Source organism: Bos javanicus, chromosome 22, assembly GCF_032452875.1.
Source record: "Bos javanicus breed banteng chromosome 22, ARS-OSU_banteng_1.0, whole genome shotgun sequence".
NCBI lineage: Eukaryota > Metazoa > Chordata > Mammalia > Artiodactyla > Bovidae > Bos > Bos javanicus.
The window spans coordinates 30,895,079-30,918,575 of NC_083889.1; the positions used below are offsets into that span (position 1 = coordinate 30,895,079).

The window sequence follows — 23,497 nt, forward strand, 5'->3', positions numbered from 1 at the left end:
TTGCCCAGAGAATGCCATGGACAAAGGAGCCTGGAGGGCTACAGTCCATGGAGTTGCAAAGAGTCAGACAAGACTGAGTGATTAACACACTTGTCCTTGAAGTACTTCCTGCTGCTGCTGCTGCTAAGTCACTTCAGTCGTGTCCGGCTCTGTGAGACCCCATAGACGGCAGCCCACCTGGCTCCACTGTCCCTGGGATTCTCCAGGCAAAAACACTGGAGTGGGTTGCCATTTCCTTCTCTCATGCATGAACGTGAAACGTGAAAGTGAAGTCCTCAGTCATGTTGGACTCTTTGCGACCCCATGGACTCCAGCCTACCAGGCTCCTCCGTCCATGGGATTTTCCAGGCAAGAGTACTGGAGTGGGTTGCCCTTGCCTTCTCCGTGAAGTACTTCCTAGTTTTTCTCAAAAGGTGGATTCTGGTCATCTTACCCCTGGTTTTGATGTTCTTTGTACTGGGATTAAATTCTGCCCAGATAAGAGACAACAACTTGTTATTCCTCCAACTTAGAAGACACTGTACTCTAGACACTCAATTTCTCTAAAGACTATCAATAGACTTTCTTCCAGAAATTGAAGCTGAATCTGATACCCCAAAGGAGACTTCATACGGAAAAATTTCACACAATGTATCCAAAAAAGTCATATACAAAAAAAAAAAAAAAAAAGATTTGGATTTTATGGTTTACATTGCCCTACCCATACAAGTCCAGGCTTCCAATTAGAGAAATCTTTCCCTTCTCTGATAGAAAACAAGTTTAAAAAAAGAGAAATTAAAAAAAAAAACAAAAACCTCTGGACCACATTACCAAAATTCGTACACCTGTACCAGTAAAAACTAACCCAAAATTTGAATTATATTTTTTCCTTGCGTTGTGATTTAATTTTTCGCTCATCCAAAGGGGATCTCAGTCAGGAACTTTAGAGGGTTTATACTGGTTGGCAATATTGGCAGTTTACTACAGAGCAACCAAGAGTGAAAATCATTTCTGTTCAAATACTTGATTTCTTCCTGACTCTTTTTGAAGGAAGAAATGAATCGCTATACCTATACTGACCATCTACTGAAAGATCATTAGTTTTGGTCTGTAACAATCATTGAGGGTAGTGAGATTTTCCTTTTCTTCTCCTGCACATTATTAAGCGAACAATACCATGATTCTATGTCATGGCTGTGATGAGGGAAAGAGATGAACCCAGGGAAATATCCTGCAATTTTCTAACATTCAAAGGTCTCATTTTATACACACACATACACTTTCTACATATTCCTTCACAGGTTAGATTTTGGTAATCTTCATTTGTTTCATGTGATTATTGGATGGGTGTCTGTCTTCCCACAAGACTGTAGGTTCCCTGAGGACAGGGACTTAAAATATCTTGTTGTTTAGTAGCAAGTGAAACCAAGAGACTAGTGCAGTGGCAAATTCATTTTGGAGCAGGAACATGGTCTGTAGATGCAAAGGGTTTGAATCTCAGCTTTGTCATTTGCCAGCTGTGGGTCTTCAGGCCAATTATGTGACATCCCTGTGTCTAAGTATTTCATCCATAAAACAGAGATACTACCTATGTCACAAAGATGCTCTGAGGATTGAAGTGAGATACATACAAAGCACTTAGAAATTGTCCTGGCGCATAGTCAGTGCTCATAAGTGTTGTGTTGGTCACTCAGTTGTGTCCGACTCTTTGCAACCCCGTGAACTGTAGCCCAGCAGGCTCATCAGTCCATGGGGGTTCCCAGACAAGAATACTGGAATACGTAGCCATTCTCTTCTCCAAGGGGATCTTCCCAACCCAGGGATTGAACTCAGGTCTTCTACATTGCAGGCAGATTCTTTACCATCTGAGCTACCAGGGAAGCGCTTATAAGTGCTTATAAGCATTCGTTAAACAACAGACCCTCACATTTGTTAAACAATTGCTTAACAAATTCAGTTCAGTTCAGTTATGTCTGACTCTCTGTAACCCCATGGACTGCAGCACGCTAGGCTTTCCTGTCCATCACCAATTCCCAGAGCTTGCTCAAACTCATGTCCATCGAGTCAGTGATGCCATCCAACCATCTCATCCTCTGTCATCCCCTTCTCCTCCTGCCTTCAATCTTTCCCAGAATCAGGGTCTTTTCCAATGAGTCAGTTCTTCGCATCAGGTGAATAGCAAATTACACAGAGAAAAGAATGCGAGAGGCATTTACAATTTTACAAGATCAGTGCCCTGGTATATAGTATATAATGCCCTGGATACTTTTATCCCCAAACTATTCTTTTCCTGAATATTATGTTTACATACATTTAAATCTAGGACATTATTTTTTCTCCTCCAGAGGGGCTCAAGTAGCTGTGAGTTCTGATATGGGTGGACTTTAGTTTGCCTGTTCTATGCCACCTATGGGTGGGGAATGGGGAGCATCTCTATTAAAAGAGAAAAAAAACCTTTTTTTCAATCATCAATTTTCCCTAGACACAAGAAAAATTATTGTGTCTTGGTAAATTTAATATTAGGTTCATCATTAAAAAATACATGTTCATTATAAAAATAACTTAAAAATAAAAAATGTTCATAAGTAAATCAAAATGCCCCTAATCATACTACATGGGAGAGTGACTATTTTGTAAAAATGTTATGCTATATTACATCCCAGGTTATAAATTTAAAATGAATTCACTTAGAAATCAAGTAATAGTAATAGTAAATCAAGTAATAGAAATATAAATCAAGTAATAGTAAATATTTTGTTCTACTATGCTCTTCATTTACATCATGAATAATCCTCCCTATTATTCAATAATCTTCAAAATGAGAATTTTTAAATGAGTGTGGATTTTCCATCACATGGATGATTTATTTTATGATTCCAAGAATTTTTCAAATAGAGGATGCTTGTGATTTTTCTACTGCAGATGATTGTGTGGTCAGTATCCCCACAGGAGGGCAAAAGGGCTTTATCCAGAGATATTCACAGGAAGGGGGAAAAAATGTCTACACAAGAGAAACCCCTGCCTTGATAACAATCTAGAAGACCAAGGAATATTTATTTCTGGTTTCAGACTTGCCCATCAAATTTTAGTAAGTTCACATTTAATCTTTTAACCTTCATATGTCTCCAAAGTGTTAAAAAAATGCTGAAAATAACTTCGCAGTGCCAGGATCACCATCTCTGCTCAATAAATACATATTGAATGATTAACTTCTCTTTGCTTTCTTCGTGAAAAAAATTTGGAGCTGAATCAATAAAACAAGCTCCAGAAAGACGGTAATTTGAAGATCAAGATATTGAAGCAAAACTGAAAGCTATTCAAAGAATAAAAAAGGAAAATGCATGGATGAGAAATTTTACTTCTCAAACAAACGCTTCATAATCAGGAGATTTGAGCTGTTAGTTTGATGAACACTTAAAATTAATTCTCCCTTTCATACGTGGAATCAAGAATTTTAGAGGTGAAAGGTTATGTATTCTTATTTTGTCAGAAGTGGAATACAGAGTGCAGAGTTTAAATGGTTTTTCCTAAGGGTTCATTTGGAATAAAACCTAAACTCTTTACTCAGTTTTACCAAACCCTGCCTGACCTAGTCTGTTATCTCCCTGCCATCCCCACCGCAACACTCCCCTTCCCGTGCAGGACTATGTTCCAGGCAGAGGCCTAGGCCTCCACAAACCAGGTGCCTCAGGTGAGTCCTTCCTGCTGGCCATCAATTCCAGAAAGCCTCGCTGTCCACACACAGAACCTTCTCCTGCCCCAGCACTCCCTCTCTGCTCTCTCCTCACTCTGCTGACTTTCTTCCTACTGAGAAAATGGAAGCAACAGAAGTGAAATTAGCAGACACCTAGTAACCCATGTGCTCACCAACCCGATTGCACTCTGCCTGCTTGCCTGTTTTTCCTGTTCCTGTCTAAGGCCACCCCTTCACGAGGACACCAGCTCTCGTCCCTCTCTGCCTACTCAAGGACAGTGTTTCAACCAGATCCCTTTCCTCCTCTACAACATCAATTTTCTCTCCTCCTACAGCAGCATCAACCACGTTGCAAACACATGAGATTACTTCTCTCACTTAAAGCAAACAAACAAAAGAAGTTCTTCCCTGGACCATGTCTGCTGTGCTTACTATTTACTGCCCTATGTCTTAGCTCCCTCACCAAGCAAAGCTCGTTAAAGAGCTGTCTGTATTTGAGTCCTCTGATTTTCTTCTTTTCATTCTCTTTTAGCAATTTTGATTTTGCAGTAGGTTTATTTTTACGTATATATGTATGTATTTTTGGCCATGTTGCATGGTATGTGGGATCTTAGTTCCCCGACCTGGGATGGAATCCAATGCCCTCTGCGTTGGAAGTATGGAGTCTTAACCACTGAACTGCCAGGGGAGCTCCTCATTCTCTCTCTTTTTAAAAAGATATTTATTTTTAATTGATTGATGATTGCTTTATAATACTGGTTTGATTTCTGTCATATATCCACATGAATTAATCATAGGTGTTCATATAACCCCTCCCTCTGGAATCTCCCTCCCACTAGGTTATTACAGAGCCCCAGTTTGAGTTCCCTGAATCATCCAGCAAATTCCCATTGTCTATCTATTTACATATGTTAGTGTATATGCATCCATGCTACTCTCTACATTCATCTCACTCTCTCCCTCATCTCCCCTACCCTCTCTTCTTCTCCTCCCCCGCCCCCACTCCAGGAACCTAGAGCCTATTATAAGAGTGAAGTAAGTCAGAAAAAGAAAAACAAATATTGCATATTAATGCATATATATATGGGATCTAGAAGGATGATACTGACAAATCTGTTTGCTGAGCAGCAATGGAGATGCAGATGTACAGAACAGCCTCATTTTCTTTTAAACTAGCTTAAATCTGACTCCCTCTCCTGCCACCCCACTGCCATGCTGTTAAATCCAGTGGTCATCCTTCAACCCTCCTGTTAATTAACCTACAGGAAGCATTTGACATAGCTGATGACTGCCTTTGAGGCTACGTTTCTGTTTGACCTTTGGGCCACCTCACTTTCTAGATTTTTCTTTTAACTCCACCGACTGCCCTTTTCGCTCTTTTTTAGTTTCTTCCCAACCTCTTAACACTGGATTGCCCCAGAATTTAGCCCTTGGCCTAAGCTTGTATTTCCATATTGTTTTCTCCTATGGCATGAAATACAGGATTCCTCTTCTAAACATTTGAGCCTTATAACCAACAGCCTATTTAACATTTACACTTTGATAACTAAAATATATATATCTAAATGAACATGACCAAAACTCTATTCCAAGACCACTCGACCCCTCCATTGCCAAAGCTCTTCTGCCCTCAGCCTTCTTCAAGTTTTTCCCTGACAACTCCATTCTTTTTACTCAGCCAGTAATGTTTGACTTCTTTTTCTCATGCATCCAATATATAACCACCAAAAAAGCTGTGCTGGCTTTACCTGCAAAATGTATCCAGAATCGAGCCATGCCCCACCATCCCTACAATTTTGGTTCAAGCCACCATCATCTCTTGCCTGGATTAATACAACAGCCTCCTAACCATTCTACCTGCTTCTACACTTCCTCGCTTTGAATCTCTTTTCACTTCAGCAATCAGTGTTCCCTGGAAAGCTAAGTCAGATCATGTCACTTCTAGGCTCAAAATTTGCAATAGCTCCACATACCACTCCCAGCTACATTAAAATTCCGCCTTTGGCTACAGGCTCCTACATAATCTGGACTTCCCTGGTGGCTCAGATAGTAAAGCGTCTGTCTACAATGTGAGAGACCTGGGTTCAATCCCTGGGTTGGGAAGATTCCCTGGAGAAGGAAATGGCAATCCACTCTAGTACTCTTGCCTTGAAAATCCCATGGACAGAGGAGCTTGGTGCAGGCTACTATCCATGGGGTCGCAAAGAGTTGGGCACAACTGAGTGACTTCACTTTCACTTTCCTACATAATCTGGTTTCCCATCAACTGTTTGACCTTCTCCTTGTTCAGTCTGCTTGAGCCAAAGCCTGTCCTGTGGGGTGGGTGGTGGAGAGAGGGGGTTGCACTGGGTCTTCCATGTCTGCATCTCAGTTCCCCTAGATAACTGCTTCATTTCCCCCTTATCATTTGCTGAAGAGTCTTCTCACTGGAGTCTATCCTCAGTATCCTAATAAGTACTGCCATCTGCCCTGGCCATCTCACCATTAACTATCGTCTGTTCTCTCAATTTCTGCTGCTGCTGCTGCTGCTGCTGCTAAGTCGCTTCAGTTGTGTCCGACTCTGTGCGACCCCATAGACGGCAGCCCACCAGGCTTCCCAGTCCCTGGGATTCTCCAGGCAAGAACACTGGAGTGGGTTGCCATTTCCTTCTCCAATGCATGAACGTGAAAAGTGAAAGTGAATTCGCTCAGTCGTGTCCGACTCCTAGCAACCCCATGGACTGCATGCAGCCTACCAGGCTCCTCTGTCCATGGGATTTTCCAGGCAAGAGTACTGGAGTGGGGTGCTATTGCTTTCTCCGCAATCTTCCTCTACCAGGTATGATTTCTTATAAGAGTTATTAATCTCTAATAGAATTATAACATTTACTATGCTTACTGTTTATTTTCCAACTCTACCTCTAGAAGGTAGGTATTGTGAGTGAGAGATCTTAGTTTGGTTCACCGTTGAATTCTAAAGCCTAAAACCTGGCACACAGTAAGGCTCAATAAGTAGTTCTAGAATGGACCCATGAATGAATGAATGGCCATGTTTTTACCCATTCCCTTTGCACACTGTCCCCTTTATTTGGAATATCCTTTGTTCATTGTCACACAGTGGCTCATTCAGACACCAAAGATCCCACAGGATGTCTTCCTAAGAGCACAGTCTCAAAGAACCCCAAGTTATTTGCCACAAAACACCTTAGTTTCATCATTCTTATCACTTATCCAGTATCTTCTCATTTGTCTATTTGCTTTTTATCTATTTTCTGCCCCCACCCCCACTCATTCAGTCACCTCTGAATCCCTAAGACCTAGAACACTGCCTGGCAGCCATCCTGCAAACATTTATTATAAGAAGAAAAATCACACAGTTAGTGTACCATCTGGAAAGCATTACACAAATTATATGTTAATGGCAGAATCCAAAACACAACTCTTTCCTACTGCAAGTCAAAGCCCCCTTCATAGGTGTTCTGCCAGTTAGCAACCAGAAGAATGCTAAACAAGAAGATAAAATACGATTATTACTATTGTTAGTAGACTTTCCCATCATGATTTATCTAACTTAGTTAACAACCTAGTTTTCCCACAAGTGGCTCAGACCCATGAAGGGTTGAAAATCTTGAACTGAGCTCCTCTCTCATGTCATAGAATCTCTATTTCACTGACAGGGAAATTTTGTCCTTGATTGACACTTCCCTTACTGTTTATAAACAAACTTTCCTTTGTTTTGTTTTATCCGAACAAATATCTATAGGATCTTAACCCACTGCCATTGAATCCACATTTCAATGCTCTTATTCTTAGTAGGCAGTGAGGGAGTGTCTGATTCTCTATGCCCAGTTAAAGCCACGAAAGAATGGATAGTGACAGCATTCCAGGATTGTCCATATCCTGGAGCTGCAAGATTACAGCACAGATGATCATACTGGAGCTAAGTGTTTCCCATGAAGAACACAGGAAGCTTGATGGGGATCCATAAAGGATTAGGGATTGTGAACTCAGACAAAGTGCTCAAAAGAAGTGACAGAGATAGTAATAATGAAAGCAGGAAATATCTTCAGTTTGATGACAATACCTATTCATGTGGTAGGTGTGGGGGGTTTCCCCATGACCAGTCCTCCATAACTCACCTTGGTAGTAATAGTACCAAATTATGAGCATCTTAGTCCACTGAACACAAGGTAGCCTGTCACAGGGTAATTTGGGAGACTTGATAAAGTCTCAGGATCTTTTGCTCAATCATTTGTAGGAGGCAAGCAAGATTGATGTTGTGAGTGGAAAGTTGTCCACCAGCCCCTTTACATCAGAAACTCATGGGGCTGTTGGACATGCTCATTTAAATGGTGCCCCAAGGTTTAGCCTCCACAGGACATCGTAGACACATTCCTCACACTGTCCCATTTTCTCTTCATGGAGGTGTCCCAGGCCAGGGATCCTCCACTCTGCTATTTCAATGCCTGGCCTTTGATCTCATGTCCTCCTCACATCTCTGCCTCCCCTTCACTAAAGTGTGTGTGTGAGCTCAGTCGCTCGGCCATGTCTCTTTGTGACCCCATGGACTGTAGCCCACCAGGCTCCTCCGTCCATAGGATTTCCCAGGCAAGAATACTGGAGCGGGTTGCCATTTCCTTCTCAAGGGATATTCCAGCCCCTGGGATCAAACCTGAATTCCTGTATCTAGCAGCCAGATTCTTTACTACTGAGTTACCTGGGAAGCCTCTTCACCAATGTGAGCCTCCTCTAACTGCTATGATTTTAGTCAGCAACACTATGTGCGTGTGGATAAAACTGGAGAACTTCCCTGGGAACAAGATGTATTTGTTAAAATCAATGTGAAATTATATATCTGAAGCAAGAGGGGAGGAGGCTGTAGCAATGGTTCTGACCAGGTTAAAAAGTTTGGCAAGGTGGGGAATCCCAGTAGAGGGGAAAGTCCCATAGAGAGTGACAGGTATCTACAGCCGTAAAGCAATAGTTACCACTGGGCAATGCATTGGTCTTTAGGCTAAAATGCTTAAAGAAGAAAGAAAGAGAGAAAGTGGCAGGGGCAGATACTGTGTGAACAGTTAGTTTTTTGAGAAGTATATGTATCATTTAGTAAGCCATTTAGGGACTTTCCCAGTGGTCTGATGGTTAAGATTCTGTGCTTCCACTGCAGGGGATGCAGGTTTGATCTTTCTCTGGGGAACTAAGATCCCATATGCCTCACGGCATGGCCAAAAAAAAAAAAAAAAAGTCATTTAAATAAGACAAACACATGTTCCATAATAAAAAGCGTTTGGAAAAACCAGGGCTTGTCCCTGTAGTGAATGGTCATTGTTACTGCATGTCATACCAGAAACCAGTGTAATGGGAGATTTGAGGCAGGAAAATGATTTTACCATATATGATGGGTTATCATGCTTATTATTTTTCAGCCTAGCATCCTGTCCCTCTTCCTTTGGTAACAGACCCATATTTAGGGAATCACCACTCCCCTCCTTTCAGTCCAAGGAGTTTTTAGCTCCTTGCTTGTGCAGATGTGACATGGTTCGAGTACCATGATCCTAATAATGAAGACCCCAGGTGGTCATGTGACTCAGTTCATCCAATGAAACCCAGTCCTGGGAGTCTGGTCAGGGCTCTAGCAAAGGAGACTCTTTATCTCTGGAATTAGAGCTGGATTCCTATGGCCATGGGCCATGGGGGAGGGGAGGAACAAGGCTGGAATTTGCCTGAGGGATAAGCAAACACAGAGAAATTCAGGAAAGAGAGAAAGCTAAAGAGATCTAAAGAAGGAATTTGCACACCTGGATTCAGCTGTGTCTTTGTGACTTTTAAGTCCCCTGAGTCGATGATTTCCTATTGCTTAAGTAGTTGGTATGGGATTTCTGTCACTTGCACTCAGAAGAGTCTGACAGATATTAATAATAAATATCAGCTGACACTTATCTAGTGCTTACCATGTGCCCATCAGACAAACCTTTATACATAAACTCACCTAATCCTCTAAGAACCCCATGAGGTTGATGCTATTACACCCTCATTTTATAAGTGGGAAAACTGTGTGATCCCAAGATTGTATAACTAGCCAATGATAGATTCAGGATTCCAACCCAAGCAGCCCAGGTCCAGAGTTGATGCCTTTGACCACTGCTTCTCCTGAGTCTAATGGAGCACAGAATCAGTTTGAAGATCACTTACAATTTCCAGAGGGAATAACCTGGGTCCTGCTTAGCCAGGGTGAGAGGATTTCTTTGGGATTTTGACTTCAATTAGAGTGTAACTTCCTACAGAGCAAGAATTACATTTCATTCTTTAAATCCCGGTGTCTAGCACATGCTTGGCTCTTGACAATACAGTCAGGACGGACACTGAATTGAAATGGAAGGCAGGATTCGTTAAAAACGGGTCTGTCATTGTGCCCACAGGGTACAGAATAAAGTTCTAGAGCCAGGAACCAGGACCAAAGTGTGTGCATATAAGCAAGCTCACCCGGGAGCAGAGCTAAAGGACTCATTGCAACCCCAAGGACTGTATAGTCCATGGAATTCTCTAGGCCAGAATACTGGAGTGGGTAGCCTTTCCCTTCTCCAGGGGATCTTCCCAACCCAGGGATTGAACCCAGGTCTACCGCATTGCAGGCAGATTCTTTACCAGCTGAGCCATAAGGGAAGCCCAAAGACTTCATAATGAATTACAATTCACTTTCAAAAACTTGGGCTAATTTTTTGTCTCCCTCTTAGCAATAGCTGGGGCTGCTCCTTAAGTCATAAAGGAAATCAGTTTTCTGAACCCTCTGCTAGAGCCCGGGGCAAGTTTCAACCACACCCTCTGAATGCTTGGCAAGTTCTATTCACTTCGCTGCTGCCGCCCCATGGATTCCAAGCATGGGTTTTCTTCTCTTTTGCTAGCTGTCCCCCCACCGCCCCACCTTCCTCCAAATGTCCGTTCTGATCAGATGGACAAGTCAGGCTTTGCCCAATTAGTTCACTTTAAGTAGCTTACCCAGTACTTTATTAAAAGCAAAATCCACATTAGGTTGACAAGATTAGAGGAAAATATAAAAATAAATTACTGTATTAAAATTAATTAAATGAAAAGCTGTATCTAATACCAGGAAATGATGGACTTCACAGGAGCAGTGAAGCCCTTAGTTCAACAAATGATTTTTAAAAATCCTAAAAACTCCCAACCCAGGCCTGAATTAAATATGCTATACCAAATGCAAAAGCAAAAAGATGTTAATTTTGGCTTTTTTTTAACAAAATGAATAAAAAGTTCATTCTGCTCTTTGCCCTGCAGGAAAACTCTTTTTGATTGCAACACCATTCCCCAGGTTGAGTGTCATAAATAATATCATCTCAGACTTGGAGAATGACTTTGGTTTGAAGATCTCCAAGAATTTTGAAAATATTCATGCAAGTACATAGACAGACAAATAAATAGAACTACAGGTTCAACTGCTCAGGTTAACATTTATCAAGTACCCACCAGGAGGTTCTGTGCTGAGTAATGGGCATACCAAAAAAGGGTGCAAGCTACAAGGCGTGAGGGAGACAATTAGGACTAGAATCCAACACAAAATGCGTAATGCTTTCAACTTTTATACCCTCTCATCAATTATTTTTGTAACTTAGTTCTTGACAAGTTCTTCATTCACTAACAATACAAGGAATTGGATTTTAGTGGATATGGAAAACATTGGGGGGAAATCAAGTCCAGTGTGGAATATTATGGAAGTACCTAGATGCTTTTATTCTTCATTCATATTTTGGAATTCATACATTCCCTTTAGGATCCCAAGTCATTTTCATATTTTTCTTCTGTGCATGTGCATTGATGTGTCAGGGCTGAAATAGTCAGATAATGGGATGGGTTTTCTTGGGGGCCTCTTCTCTTCTAAAGCAAGTCCTCATCATCTGCACTACATCTCAAGAAAGAAATGGAAAAGCGGGTGGACCGAAGAACCAAATGCGGGCTTCAGGATGGTTGGGTGGAACCATCCCCACCAGCTGCATCACTTATGAACCCCGTGAAAGAGTCCAAGGACTCAGCACCCCTGAGCCTCTATCTCCTCTTCTAGTAAAAGGGGACAATCTGAGCTTCTGCTCTCTAGGGTGGCTGGGCAGATAAAATGGGTCTCAATACATATGAAGCTTATAGCACCAGGCTTCGCACATCGTCAGAGCTGGTATATTTTAGGTCCCCACCTGAGCTGGTAATACTGTATTTTCTGCACTTTGATTAAATTTCAGTGCATTGTCCTCTTTTCCCCCTCAGAAGAGGCCTGATTTCTCTCTATTCCACCATTGCCCCAGTTTCCATTCCCCTCTATCTGCATCCTCTGCCTTGAACATATATTTATTTGTATGTTTATCCTCCTCCCAATTACCTCCCTGAGGTAGTTACTGTGACACTTATAAATGAGGAAAACAGAGATACTTTTTCTCCCTCCCAACAGAACTTAAGCTCTGTGAAAGAAGGAATTGGTCTGTTCTTTCCCTGATGTATGCCGAGATTCTAGAACACTGCTTGGTACACAGCAGGTACTCCATAAATATTGCTAGAATGAATGAACAAATTAGTTGTTTTCAAGGGCACAATACTTCCTAGCACAAGTCAGACCCACAGTCCCTTCTTCCTTGAATATTAAACCATTTTGGAAAAGCTACACTTGTTCTTGTCCAGATTTGAGGAGACTTAAATGCAAGAAGTGCTGGATTCCTCGTGGTGGTATTTCCCCAGCTTACCTGATACCTTGAAGTTTCATCAGAATATCCTCCTACAAGCCCATGCCCTGAGAAGTGATCATAAACAAGCCATCTGGACTCACAAATATACACACCAAGAAATTTCAGGTTCCCTTTAAAGTCCAAAGTGTGACAATACCGGGTCCACACTCCGGCTATCTCTGAGTGACTGCACCTTTATTTGGCCAGAGTATGTGCTCTAGGTTGCTACAGTCTTTTCCCTGTCCTTTTTGCCTTTCTGTCATTGTGGGTGTCAGTTGTAATTTATTGCTACAACTTTGCAATATTTCCTAAAAGAGAAGTATCTTGATCAAAAGTGAGAAAACAAAAGACTTGGTGCTTTAAGAAGATGAGAGAAAAAAAATTAAATAAGGATAGATTATTCTGAGATGTTTGCTATGGAATTGCCCATCAATTGACTCTTTATGTTACCTGCCCACTCTAGATACATGAGTTTACCAGTCTACCCTAGAGAGTGGGCCCTATGCCTTGGACCACTCAGCCATCTTGGGGTTCTGCTAAATTGATGACTATTTAGTGTTTTTTCCTTTGTTGAAGTGAACAAGACATGTTTGGATGTCAGCTTAATTTCTGTTATTTAACTTTATGCAAGCAATACTTTGACTAATACTTCTACAGAATGTTAAAAAAAAAAAAAAAAAAAAAACCTGAGAAATGGCTATTCTGCCAGGATCACAAACAGTAATCTAATCTGAACGCATTACGGCATTTCATTTCTGATTATACTTATATATCAGGATATGTTTCAATATCTCTATCAGTAATAGGTATTATAGAAAATATAGGTTTATGGTTAAGGAAGACTAGAAAACACAAGATGAAATAAGGTTCTATGGGTTTCTTTACTATCAATTGCCTGTGCCTTTTTCTTTTTAATAAGCATTGTATATCTCTAAAGGGGGCTTCCCTGGTGGTTCAGAGGTTAAAGCATCTGCCTCCAATGCAGGAGACCCGGGTTCGATTCCTGGGTTGGGAAGATCCCCTGGAGAAAGAAATGGTAACCCACTCCAGTATTCTTGCCTGGAGAATCCCATGGACAGAGAAGCCTAGCAAGCTACAGTCCACAGGGTCGCAAAGAGTCAGACATGACAGAGCGACTTCACTTCACTTCATTTCATATCTCTAAAGAACTAGGGACTCCGAGGAATGAAAGGATCTGGCATGCATTAATTTCCAAACCTGTTTTATCTGGTACAGACCACTCTGGCCACTTTTTTAAAACTCACAAAAGATTGGTTGGTAACAATGACAATGTTTGTCCCCCCCCCCCTTTTTTTTTATATTGTAGTGGTTTTGCCATACATTGACATGAATCAGCCATGGGTGTACATGTGTTCCCTATGCTGAGCCCCACTCCCACCTCCCTCCTCATCCCATCCCTCTGGGTCATCCCAGTGCACCCGCCCTGAGCACACTGTCTCATGCATTGAACCTGGACTGGCGATCTGTTTCACATGTGATAATATACATGTTTTAGTGCTATTCTCTTAAATGTTTGGTTTTCTAGCACATCCCCTACATGTTTACGGGTCAGCTTTAACTGGCTCTATGAAAATAACAGAACAAAGATATCGTTCACATCCTGGATGCCCAAGGACAGCTCTTATGGAAAACTTGCTAACCAGCCTTCAGGTAATAACCACTAATAACTCACATTTATTAGGATCTTATTACCTGCCAGACGCTGTTCCAGGCTCACACTCACCGCATTTACCTCTCAATTTTTACGGCAATCCCTGTCCCAATTCCAGGTAGATAAATATTATCCCCATTTTACCTCTATGGAAACCAAGGCTTTGGAACATAAACTACTTTACTCAAGATCCCACCTAGAAGGAGTGAAGTTAAATCATCAGAAAGTATTTTAAGTATGAATGTTTTTGGACATCTATTCTCATTCATGATCAATAGCTAGCATTTATTTGAATGCTTATTATGAGTCCAGCACCTAAGGATTTTATATGTATTATTTACTGTAATTCTCCTACTATGAAGTAAATGCTACTTAGATTTTCACTTATACAGATTAGAAGCGAAGGTTGAGGGAAGTCTCATAAAAGATGCATCATCACACAGTCAGTAAGGTGTGGGGCCAACTCCATGCACATCTTGAAGGATGTTGCTGATATCCACAGGTTTAAATGCTCTTCTGGATGCACCAGAGATACTCCTGGAGCATCTGGGCCTTACAAAGTTCTTCGATAAATACTGCTTATTTAGCCAGGGTTTAAAAGCACAAAGAAAATAGAAGGATGCTTATCCAAAGAATCAGAACTGTATTCCTAAGACAAACTTCAATCAATCTTTTTAACAAACTTATTGAACGGTTTTGTAGTCTTTCAATGGGTGTCTGATTCTGTATCTTCTTTGTGTGTAAATTTTGCCTACTAGATCTTGCCTATTAGGGGAAAAAAATGCACAAAACTTGTCTTAACAAATTCTGTGGGAGAAATTATACAACCCACCACTCACACCTGCTCTCCAACAGGTGGTTGCTGAAGGTGGGTACCTCTGATCTTGTTGATGCCTTGTCACACCTGGAAGAGGGTTTCTAGGCTGTCAGGTATACCCACCATTGCAATAAAGAGGTCGACAGATTCCCCAAGCATGTAACAAAGAGCTAAAGAAAGGTAAGCATGGAGAGGAAATTGGAAGTGAACACCAGGGTTCTACAAAGAGCTCCCAAAGTAGGCCCTTGTAAAAGTGAATAATCAGCTGCATAGACTAGTTCCTTCATGCTGAGCTCAACACACATCTCTAAACATAAGACTGTCGAGGAAGCAGATACTTGGAAACGCTTTCATCTTAATTAAAGTTATGTGGGCTATGAAATACTTTTCCTTTATATTAAGCTCTTATTCCTGTGGAGAAATTTCTATTTGTTTTTATCTAATTTGAGCTTCAAGGTTAATCTCGGTTTAAGACTTTCCCTCAGTGGGAGAGTCGGTCCATCCGGTTTGCCCCTGATCCCATGTATATGCATGCATCCACCACGAACATGCTGGGCTCCAAAGCCTCTTGCTGGCACTGCATTCGTTATACGTTTCCCTTCAGCAGAAAGAATGGGCTGTGTATCTGGGAAGGATATATGGAACAGAGAGGATTTTGCAAAAGGTCACAAAGATTTCTATTTTAGGGAACCACATGCCACAATCCTTAAATATGGAGTTTCTGATAAAACTTGCTCTGAGATGCAGAGCCTGAGGTTTATATGGTAGGGAATGCAGGAGGAAGGGGGACCCATTGGAGACAAAGGAGGGAAATGCATTTTATTCCAGAAAGGGGTTTTTGTAGACTTGGAGACAACTGATAGATCAGACTGCTTGGCACACCATGCTCCCTAATTTTCTTCAATAAATATATGTTTGGTTGAATTAAACTGATGAGGGAACTGACTTATGCTTTAACTTTCAAAGAGACAGAGCTCATAAATAAGTTGCAGAAGACTGACTGTAGGATCTAATTGAAATTTCGGAGAGTTTTTTGATGGCCTGCATTCCCTATATGATAGTAAGTTATCATAAACACTACTATGCCATTAGTCCCTGAGAAAGAATATGTGCTCAAAAGTTGGTAAAATGAATAAAGGAGAATTCTGAGGGGTACGATACATGTTCAGCAACACTCTGAGACCATGTACACAGCAGACATTGTTAATTATATTAATCATTCATCTATCATGGTACTCTTTCTACCGGCTACTACATGCAACCTCAAAACCCTTGACAATGACCTTCAGTTACCAGAACCAAGCAATCAATGGTGGCACAAGACATGAAGCCTGTTTATCCCCGAGGGCCTCATGTCCCATTTTTCTGAAAGTGAAAGTCACTTAATCGTGTCTGACTCTCTGTGACCCCGTCAACTATACAGTCCACGGAATTCTCCAGGCCAGAATACTGGAGTGGGTAGCCTTTCCCTTCTCCAGGGGATCTTCCCAACCCAGGGATTGAACCCAGGTCTCCCACATTGCAGGCAGACTCTTTACTAGCAGAGCCACCAGGGAAGTCCAAGAATACTGGAGTGGGTAGCCTATCCCTTCTCCAGGGGCTCTTCCTGACCCAGGAATTGAACCAGGGTCTCCTGCATTGCAGGCGGATTCTTTACCAGTTGAGCTACCAGGGAAGCCCCATTTTTCTAAGCTACTTCAAAAACACCCGGCCTTTCTGTAATATGCACAATTCATTTTCTTACTGATTTGACCACACTTGTTTTTTCTCCTCCCAGTTTTCTCCAAAGCTTCCACCAGCTAGCTTGGAGTCCCAGTCTCAGCTCATCCTGCCTCCAGGTATTTCTAGTGCATAAATCCATGAAGCTTCTGGTAGACCACAGACTCGGAAGACAGAATTCTGATTGAGGTGTTCATATTTTCATCATCATGATTCAGAATGGTATTTAAGGGTATCTGTAGTTCAGGGCACAAAGTGTTCTCTCTGGCAAATGAGTTTACGTCTAAGAGAACTAGGCTTGCTGTGCGCACGCTGATGGACTTGGGGTCGACAAGCTGGATGCACGTTCCAGGTGAGACGGTGTGTGCGACACTGGGCCAACTTCCACACAAATCAAGGCCTTAGTTTACCCCTTTTAGGAGGAGAGTGGGATTTATGCTTGCTGAGGTCCCTTCTTGGCTCTCCTTGAAGATGTGAGAAGTCGGCCCCTTAAGCACATTGCAGTGGTGTGGATGATGGGCCCATCTGCAACAAGGACCCATCTGTTCCCTGACCATGTTTCTGAAATAGAACCTAGACGGGGATATCTAGCCATGAAGAGAGACTGGAGCGATTCCAGAGAGTCTGGTCTCATGGTTCACTCTTCACAAAGGTTCAATTATAAGTAACAACTTTTTTTTAGTCCCTTTGCATTTTTTCCCATCTTGAGTAGTCATGCAAATCCTGCAGTATCTATTTCACCACATTTAGAGTCTCTGTCTTTTAACTTGGCAATTTTTTAAAATTAAATCATTTGTGTAATGGAAATTTATTTACTAGTTCAAAAACAATGAAACAATAATTACTAATTAAGCTACTTCACTCAGTTTCTTGTCTGCTTTTGAACAGAAATATAATTCCTTTCAACATACATATAGAACAGTACAAAAATCGTTAAGTGTGCAGCACTATGAATTTTCATAAACCTGAAACACCTAATAATCAGCACAAAGATTAAGGAAGAGAACATTCTCATGACCCAAGGAGCCGCCTTCCCAGCTCCAGCCACTATAATCCATTCCAAGGAGATCTCTAGTCTGACCTCTAAAAGCACAGATTAGTTTTACAACAGTTGATAAATTTTAAAATGCTTACATCAGAGGTGGTTTGCCCTAAAAACATTCTTCGCTTTGCCAGACATACAACATGTCTTGAGTCTAATCGCAAAAACTTCAGTCAGAACACCTTTCCATCCATCAGGAGCCTTGTTATCATCAGGTCCAGTCAAAAAGCTTCCTATCATCTTCAAGAGCCAACTGAATTGGTGGTGTGATACCTTTTGAAGAAATTACAAGCAATTCACAAATAAACCATAAAAACATGATAATCTATCTGATTTCCCTGAAGACCTGCTTGGCTTATTAGTCAATATGGAAAAAGCAGAATGCATGGTCTGTAGAGTAGGTTAATTTTATTTTAAGTACTGTATTTACTAGATTTAAGATGACTTACAAAAACATACTATGCAGAAGGATAAGTTACGTTAGAATGAGTGATATTAAGTGGAAAGAAAAAGGCAATATGAACCACAAATGTTTTTCATTAATTCCTTTGCATTTTGTGGATAACAAATTTGACCTTAAAATTTCTGGAAGTTAACATCAATAGGAGAACATGAAAACTTACAAAACTGTTTATTGTCCAGAAGATTAAAAAAAAAAAAAAAGGCAAACCAGCTCTTTAGGAGAGGCACTCTTCTTGATACTAAAATAAGAAACAAAAGTCTCCAAGGGCTGTCATAAATAAGGTACTTAGTAATGTGAATAACAAGGTCTACAGAGCAGGTGTAACAAAGCATTTCTGAAGGCTGTGGAGCATCACTGTCTTCAGTGATTCAGTAGATGGTATTCAGTAGATGGTACTCTACTGAAGAGTAGTGTGGCTTAAGGTCACAGATTTCTAACCATCAGTGTTAAACATGAGATGTTCCAGAAAAAAATGAATAAATAAAACAAGTGAATCACATACACACCATTTAAACTCCATTCAAGATTATTATTGACCTGGATGGTGGTTTGCCTGGGTTTCCAGCTAGGGTTAGAGATATACATTTCACTAGTCTGTTGAACTGATAAAGAAGAGTTGATATCTTCTTATTAAAGAATGAGGCCCTTAAGTTCTTCTACTTTTCCTGAAGACAACTCAACTGCCACTCAAGTAGTCAGAAACCTGGGTTTGCTTGGGACTATGATGAAGATTTTCGTCACAAAACAATTCAAATGTACTAAAAAATGGGCAATGGAAGGGTCAATGTTCCCTACTCTAGACCTTGAGGACCATTTGAATTCACCCTACACTTAAAAATAAGAAATCTAAGCAAAGACACCAGAGGATGTCTGCTGTCAGCCATGAGATTTCCTGATGAGTTCTCTTAGATAAACTAGTGGCGCAGCTATTATTACTCTGAGGACATAAATAAAATCTACACAATTTTTAATCTGTACAATTATGCATTATCTCAATGGCTAAGTTCCAAATTAGACACAATAAAAATCTCTTTCTACTAATTGCAGCATTTTTTTCTGATGAGAAGGAAATGCAATGTAGGCACTGCAACCCTAACTATTAAAAAAAAAAATACTCCTTAGCAGAATGAAATAAAATATAGATCTACTATTCTTTCTCCACTTGATCTTTTGTGTTTGATCATAAATGCACATTGTGAAGAGATGCCTCATACCTCCAAGCTAAACACTGTTTGCTACTCATTAGTGATTTATAAATGATATTTTCTCCCTGGTGACATATCTTTTGATATGATTCTCTAATAATAACATCCACCAATATTAAAATAAGAACATCCCCATGTATTGTGATCATCTTCAACCACATTTCCTCACGAAAATTAAATTTTAGCACACCAACTGATATTGTATGCATATATTTGTCTACCATCATTATAAATCTCCTAAGGGTCTCTATAAAATGATAGTTTTGCCTCTTTGCAGTAATTCTACCTAATGCTCCAAAGCAAGAAACTAATTACATGCTGACTTTTCACTAACTTTGATCTTTCAAATACCATATGATGGAGGTTCTATAGGTAATCATATAATTACAATTCACTAAATGAGTTGAAATTAGCCATAAACCTTTTTATTTAAATTGTATTAACTGTTTCTTCAGTAACATTGTCGGCACTTCTATTCTTTCCGACATAAGTTGGCCGATATAAGGTTTCAAGCTAAAATCTGATTATGGTCACTAATGTTTATAACAAATGCCTCATTATAACACCAGAAGCGCCAATGAAGATGAATATGCGAAGAATTTCTTAAAATATGCTTAAGGAAAGGCCAAGGATAAACTATAGTAGTATAAGGAAATGACTAAAATTTCTCAGGGGAACGTTCTGGTAGGCAAGGGGGAAAAAATGACCTCACTTTGCGTTTTCCCATTGAGCTGGTGCTATACTTCCTGCAAGAAAAATTAAAGACAATTGTTTTAGTATACCATAGGACTATGTATAGAAACAGAAAAACAAATTCTGGATTTTACTTCCAGACTGATGGTAGAATCAACTAAGGACTGTCCTTTAAAAAAAATAATCACTTAAATTTCATTTGTTCAAGACAGTCATTATTGTTGCAGACATTTACGTTCCTGCTGCAATTTTCTTTAACAGTATGTATGAAATTATTTTTCTGGGTTGCTTTTATTTGGCACTCAAATTTCTTTTCTTGCAGTCAACTGTAGACCGATGTCTCATAACTGGGGGTGATTTCCTTCCTCAAAGGATGCTTGTCGGGAGACACTTCTGGTGGTCATAACCGAGGGGGGCGCGTGGAACTCGTATCTAGTGTGTAGAGCCAAAGGGTGCTGCTAAACATCCCATAATGCACAGAACAGACCCCACAACAAAGAATTTCCAGCCCCCAATGCCAATAGCTCTGAGGTTGAGAAACTGCCTCTGACCACATAAAATAAAGCACGTATAGCTTAGTGACTACTTGGAAAAGGCTTCAAATGAAGAAACTGGAGCCTTTTGAGCGAGCAAACTGGCCATGAATTTCCTCTTTGAAGTTGACCCCTAAAGGTATAGAAAGGAAACATTCCATTGTTTGGAAAATGGACCGCTACCTTCACCATCTTTATGGACCTTATTTATCTAACAACATTCAGAACCACACAGAACCCTGATGGTCACTTCTCATTAGAGCTGAGCAAACAAAGTATGTTTTGACTTGTCATCAATCACGACATGTGATCACAGGACATATTGTGTGCAAGAGGCAGTTGTTTTATCTGGAGCCTCTGCCTTGAAAAAATCCAAAACAGTGAAGTTGTTTATTTGACACCACTCCTGACCTGCAGTGCTGCATTCTAAGAGAAAGTAAAACACACACTGCTTTTTGATTATTTGTAATTATATAGGAAGTCTATTTCTCCGGTGAACGTTGCTATGGTCTTAGAACTAGAAAGAAACAGGAAAAGCTTTTTTTTTTTTTAAAAAGAAAACAAAAAACCGGCAAGGAAAATGGGGTAAGTGTGATTAAGTGTTATTGTCAGGCCACGCATAGAACCAGCGAGGACTCTATTTTATAAGTTTTCAGGAGGATGAGTTTTCAGAAGTACTGGAGTATAAGAGTAATACAGTGCATTTAGCTCTAGGAATTGCACTCTTTCAGAGCCTTTTGTTCATAAGAATAAAATTACATACACAGGAATAATAACCTGAACACCCAGTTTCTGAGACACAATCATAAACCCAACAGACACATTTTAGGCTTCATGAAGGCAGATGGTCAGCACTGTTGCAGACACATACTTGACCTATTTTCCAAGCCTTCTTTCTTTCTTTTACAGCCAATGTCAACTCCTTCCATTCTGTTTGAAAATTATCTTTCACTCACTTTGGTTGCCTAGGAAAGACATGTTTGTATCCTTGGGCATTAACTGCTCATCCAGTAACAGTGCTGACTGGCCTGGTCTGGGGGACACAAGACTGTGTCCTAACCCTGGTTCTCCTACATACCTGCTGAGCAGTTAACCTCAGCCACTTGGCTTTTCTAGTCAATGACTCCCAGTAGATCATTCAAAGCTCTTCTGGGCTGACATTTTCTTTGATTCTTTTGGATAAATGATATGCAAATGCAGTCATTTCTTTCTTCAGTTCAGTCACTCAGTCGTGTCTGACTCTTTGTGACCCCATGGACTGCAGCATGCCAGGCCTCCCTGTCCATCACCAATTCCTGGAGTTTACCCAAACTCACGTCCATTGAGTCAGTGATACTATCCAACCATCTCATCCTCTGTCGTCCCCTTCTCCTCCTGCCTTCAATCTTTCCCAGCATCAGGGTCTTTTCAAATGAGTCATTTCTTTCTGAGGTAGGTTATTATCATACTATTAATTTAGTGAGCAAAACTGAAACCTGGTTTTCATGAGTTTCAATGACCATGTGATGAAGCTATCACTGGAGCTCAAAGACTAGGGTTTTGAGATACTGGAATACAAAGCCTCGCTCCATTCCACACATGTGAACACAGAAGAAATCCTAGTGGGTCCTGATGAGTGGATACCAGGGCTGTGGTTTTTGTTTGTTTGTTTTAATTGTTTAAGTGGACATACTCAAAGGACATAGAGACTCACTGCTCTAGTTTCTGTTTCCTCATCTTCAACTTAGGACAACTGGATGAGTACATTTCAAAGTTACACTCCAATGGTTTGAATGGAATCACATCTACAAATTGAGGTCTACCTTACTTCCTCTTGGGTCAAGCATACCTTATCACTGGGTAGGGAAGAAGAGACGTAATACTTGCCAAACAAGCATTCTACACTATGCTTTAAAATAGGCAATATCTTAGATGTAAGAATAATCAACATATTTATTTTGATTCGGAAAATTTACTTTGATCCTTACTTGCCTGAGGAACTTGATAATTGCTTTCTCTGCTTAGACTATGTTACCATCCCCCCCTGTCAAAAATTATTTACAGTATTTGGGACTCTGTTCAGGGTCTCCTTCTCTGTGAAGCTTCCTCCTGTACCATGGGATCACTCTTTCCTCTCTATGACTACAGCCCTTAGCATATACCTACACCCACACTATCATGCTTTTCTATATTTTTAAAAGCATTATCAAGGTATTTTTACATCATATACACTCACCATTGAAATCTACAATTTGATGACTGTTAGTAAATTTACAGAGCTGTGCGTTTATCATCACAGTCCAATTTGAGAACATTCCCATCCCACCAATAAGAACCTTTGTGCCCATTTCTTGTCATTCCCCATCCCCACTCACTTTCAGACTGCCACTAACCTTTCCGTTTCTATAGATGTCATGATGTGCCTTGCTACTTCCTCTGTGCTTATCCTTAAGAAGATTCTAAGGTCCTTGAAGGCATGGATAGGAATTTTATTTTTTAATCTTTTCTTCCCAACTTTTAGTACAACTGCCAGAACACCAATAATAAATAATAGCATGCAATATTTATCAGAATTTCCATGTCCATATTCAATTAAGAGCATTACAAATTTCAGTTTATTCCCTAAAACAGTCATTGGGTAGGCACTATTTTTATCCCCTTCAGATATAAGGATATACATAGATTTAGAGTGGTTCATGTATACACATAAGGTCATGTCAAGATTTGAAGCCCAGGTCATCTGACTCCATATGAATGAATGAGTAACAAGGAAAGGAATTCTTAATCTGGAATAGTTTCTTAAAGGTAGAGAAGATTCTAATGACACCTCATAAGAGACCTCATGGATTTGTCCGTAATGTTTTAGGTGCACATAGTATCCATTCCTGCTGCAATATCCTTGCCCACAGATTTCATTAGAATTTCGAAGGCAGCCAGGATCCAAAAATGAGAGCACCCCCTTGTGTAAGTGCTGAGAGATGCTACAGTAGTGGGGAGAC

The 23,497-nt window shown here is 40.5% G+C and overlaps 1 long non-coding RNA gene and 1 other non-coding gene across 2 annotated transcripts in view; one reads left to right on the forward strand and one right to left on the reverse strand.

Moving 5' to 3' along the window:
* Nucleotides 1-23,497, reverse strand: part of LOC133235672 (uncharacterized) — a 703,684-nt gene that overhangs the window by 33,711 nt on the left and 646,476 nt on the right. The window lies entirely within an intron of this gene.
* Nucleotides 13,319-13,390, forward strand: TRNAW-CCA (transfer RNA tryptophan (anticodon CCA)). Its single transcript has one exon. It is a non-coding gene; the product is annotated as a tRNA-Trp (tRNA).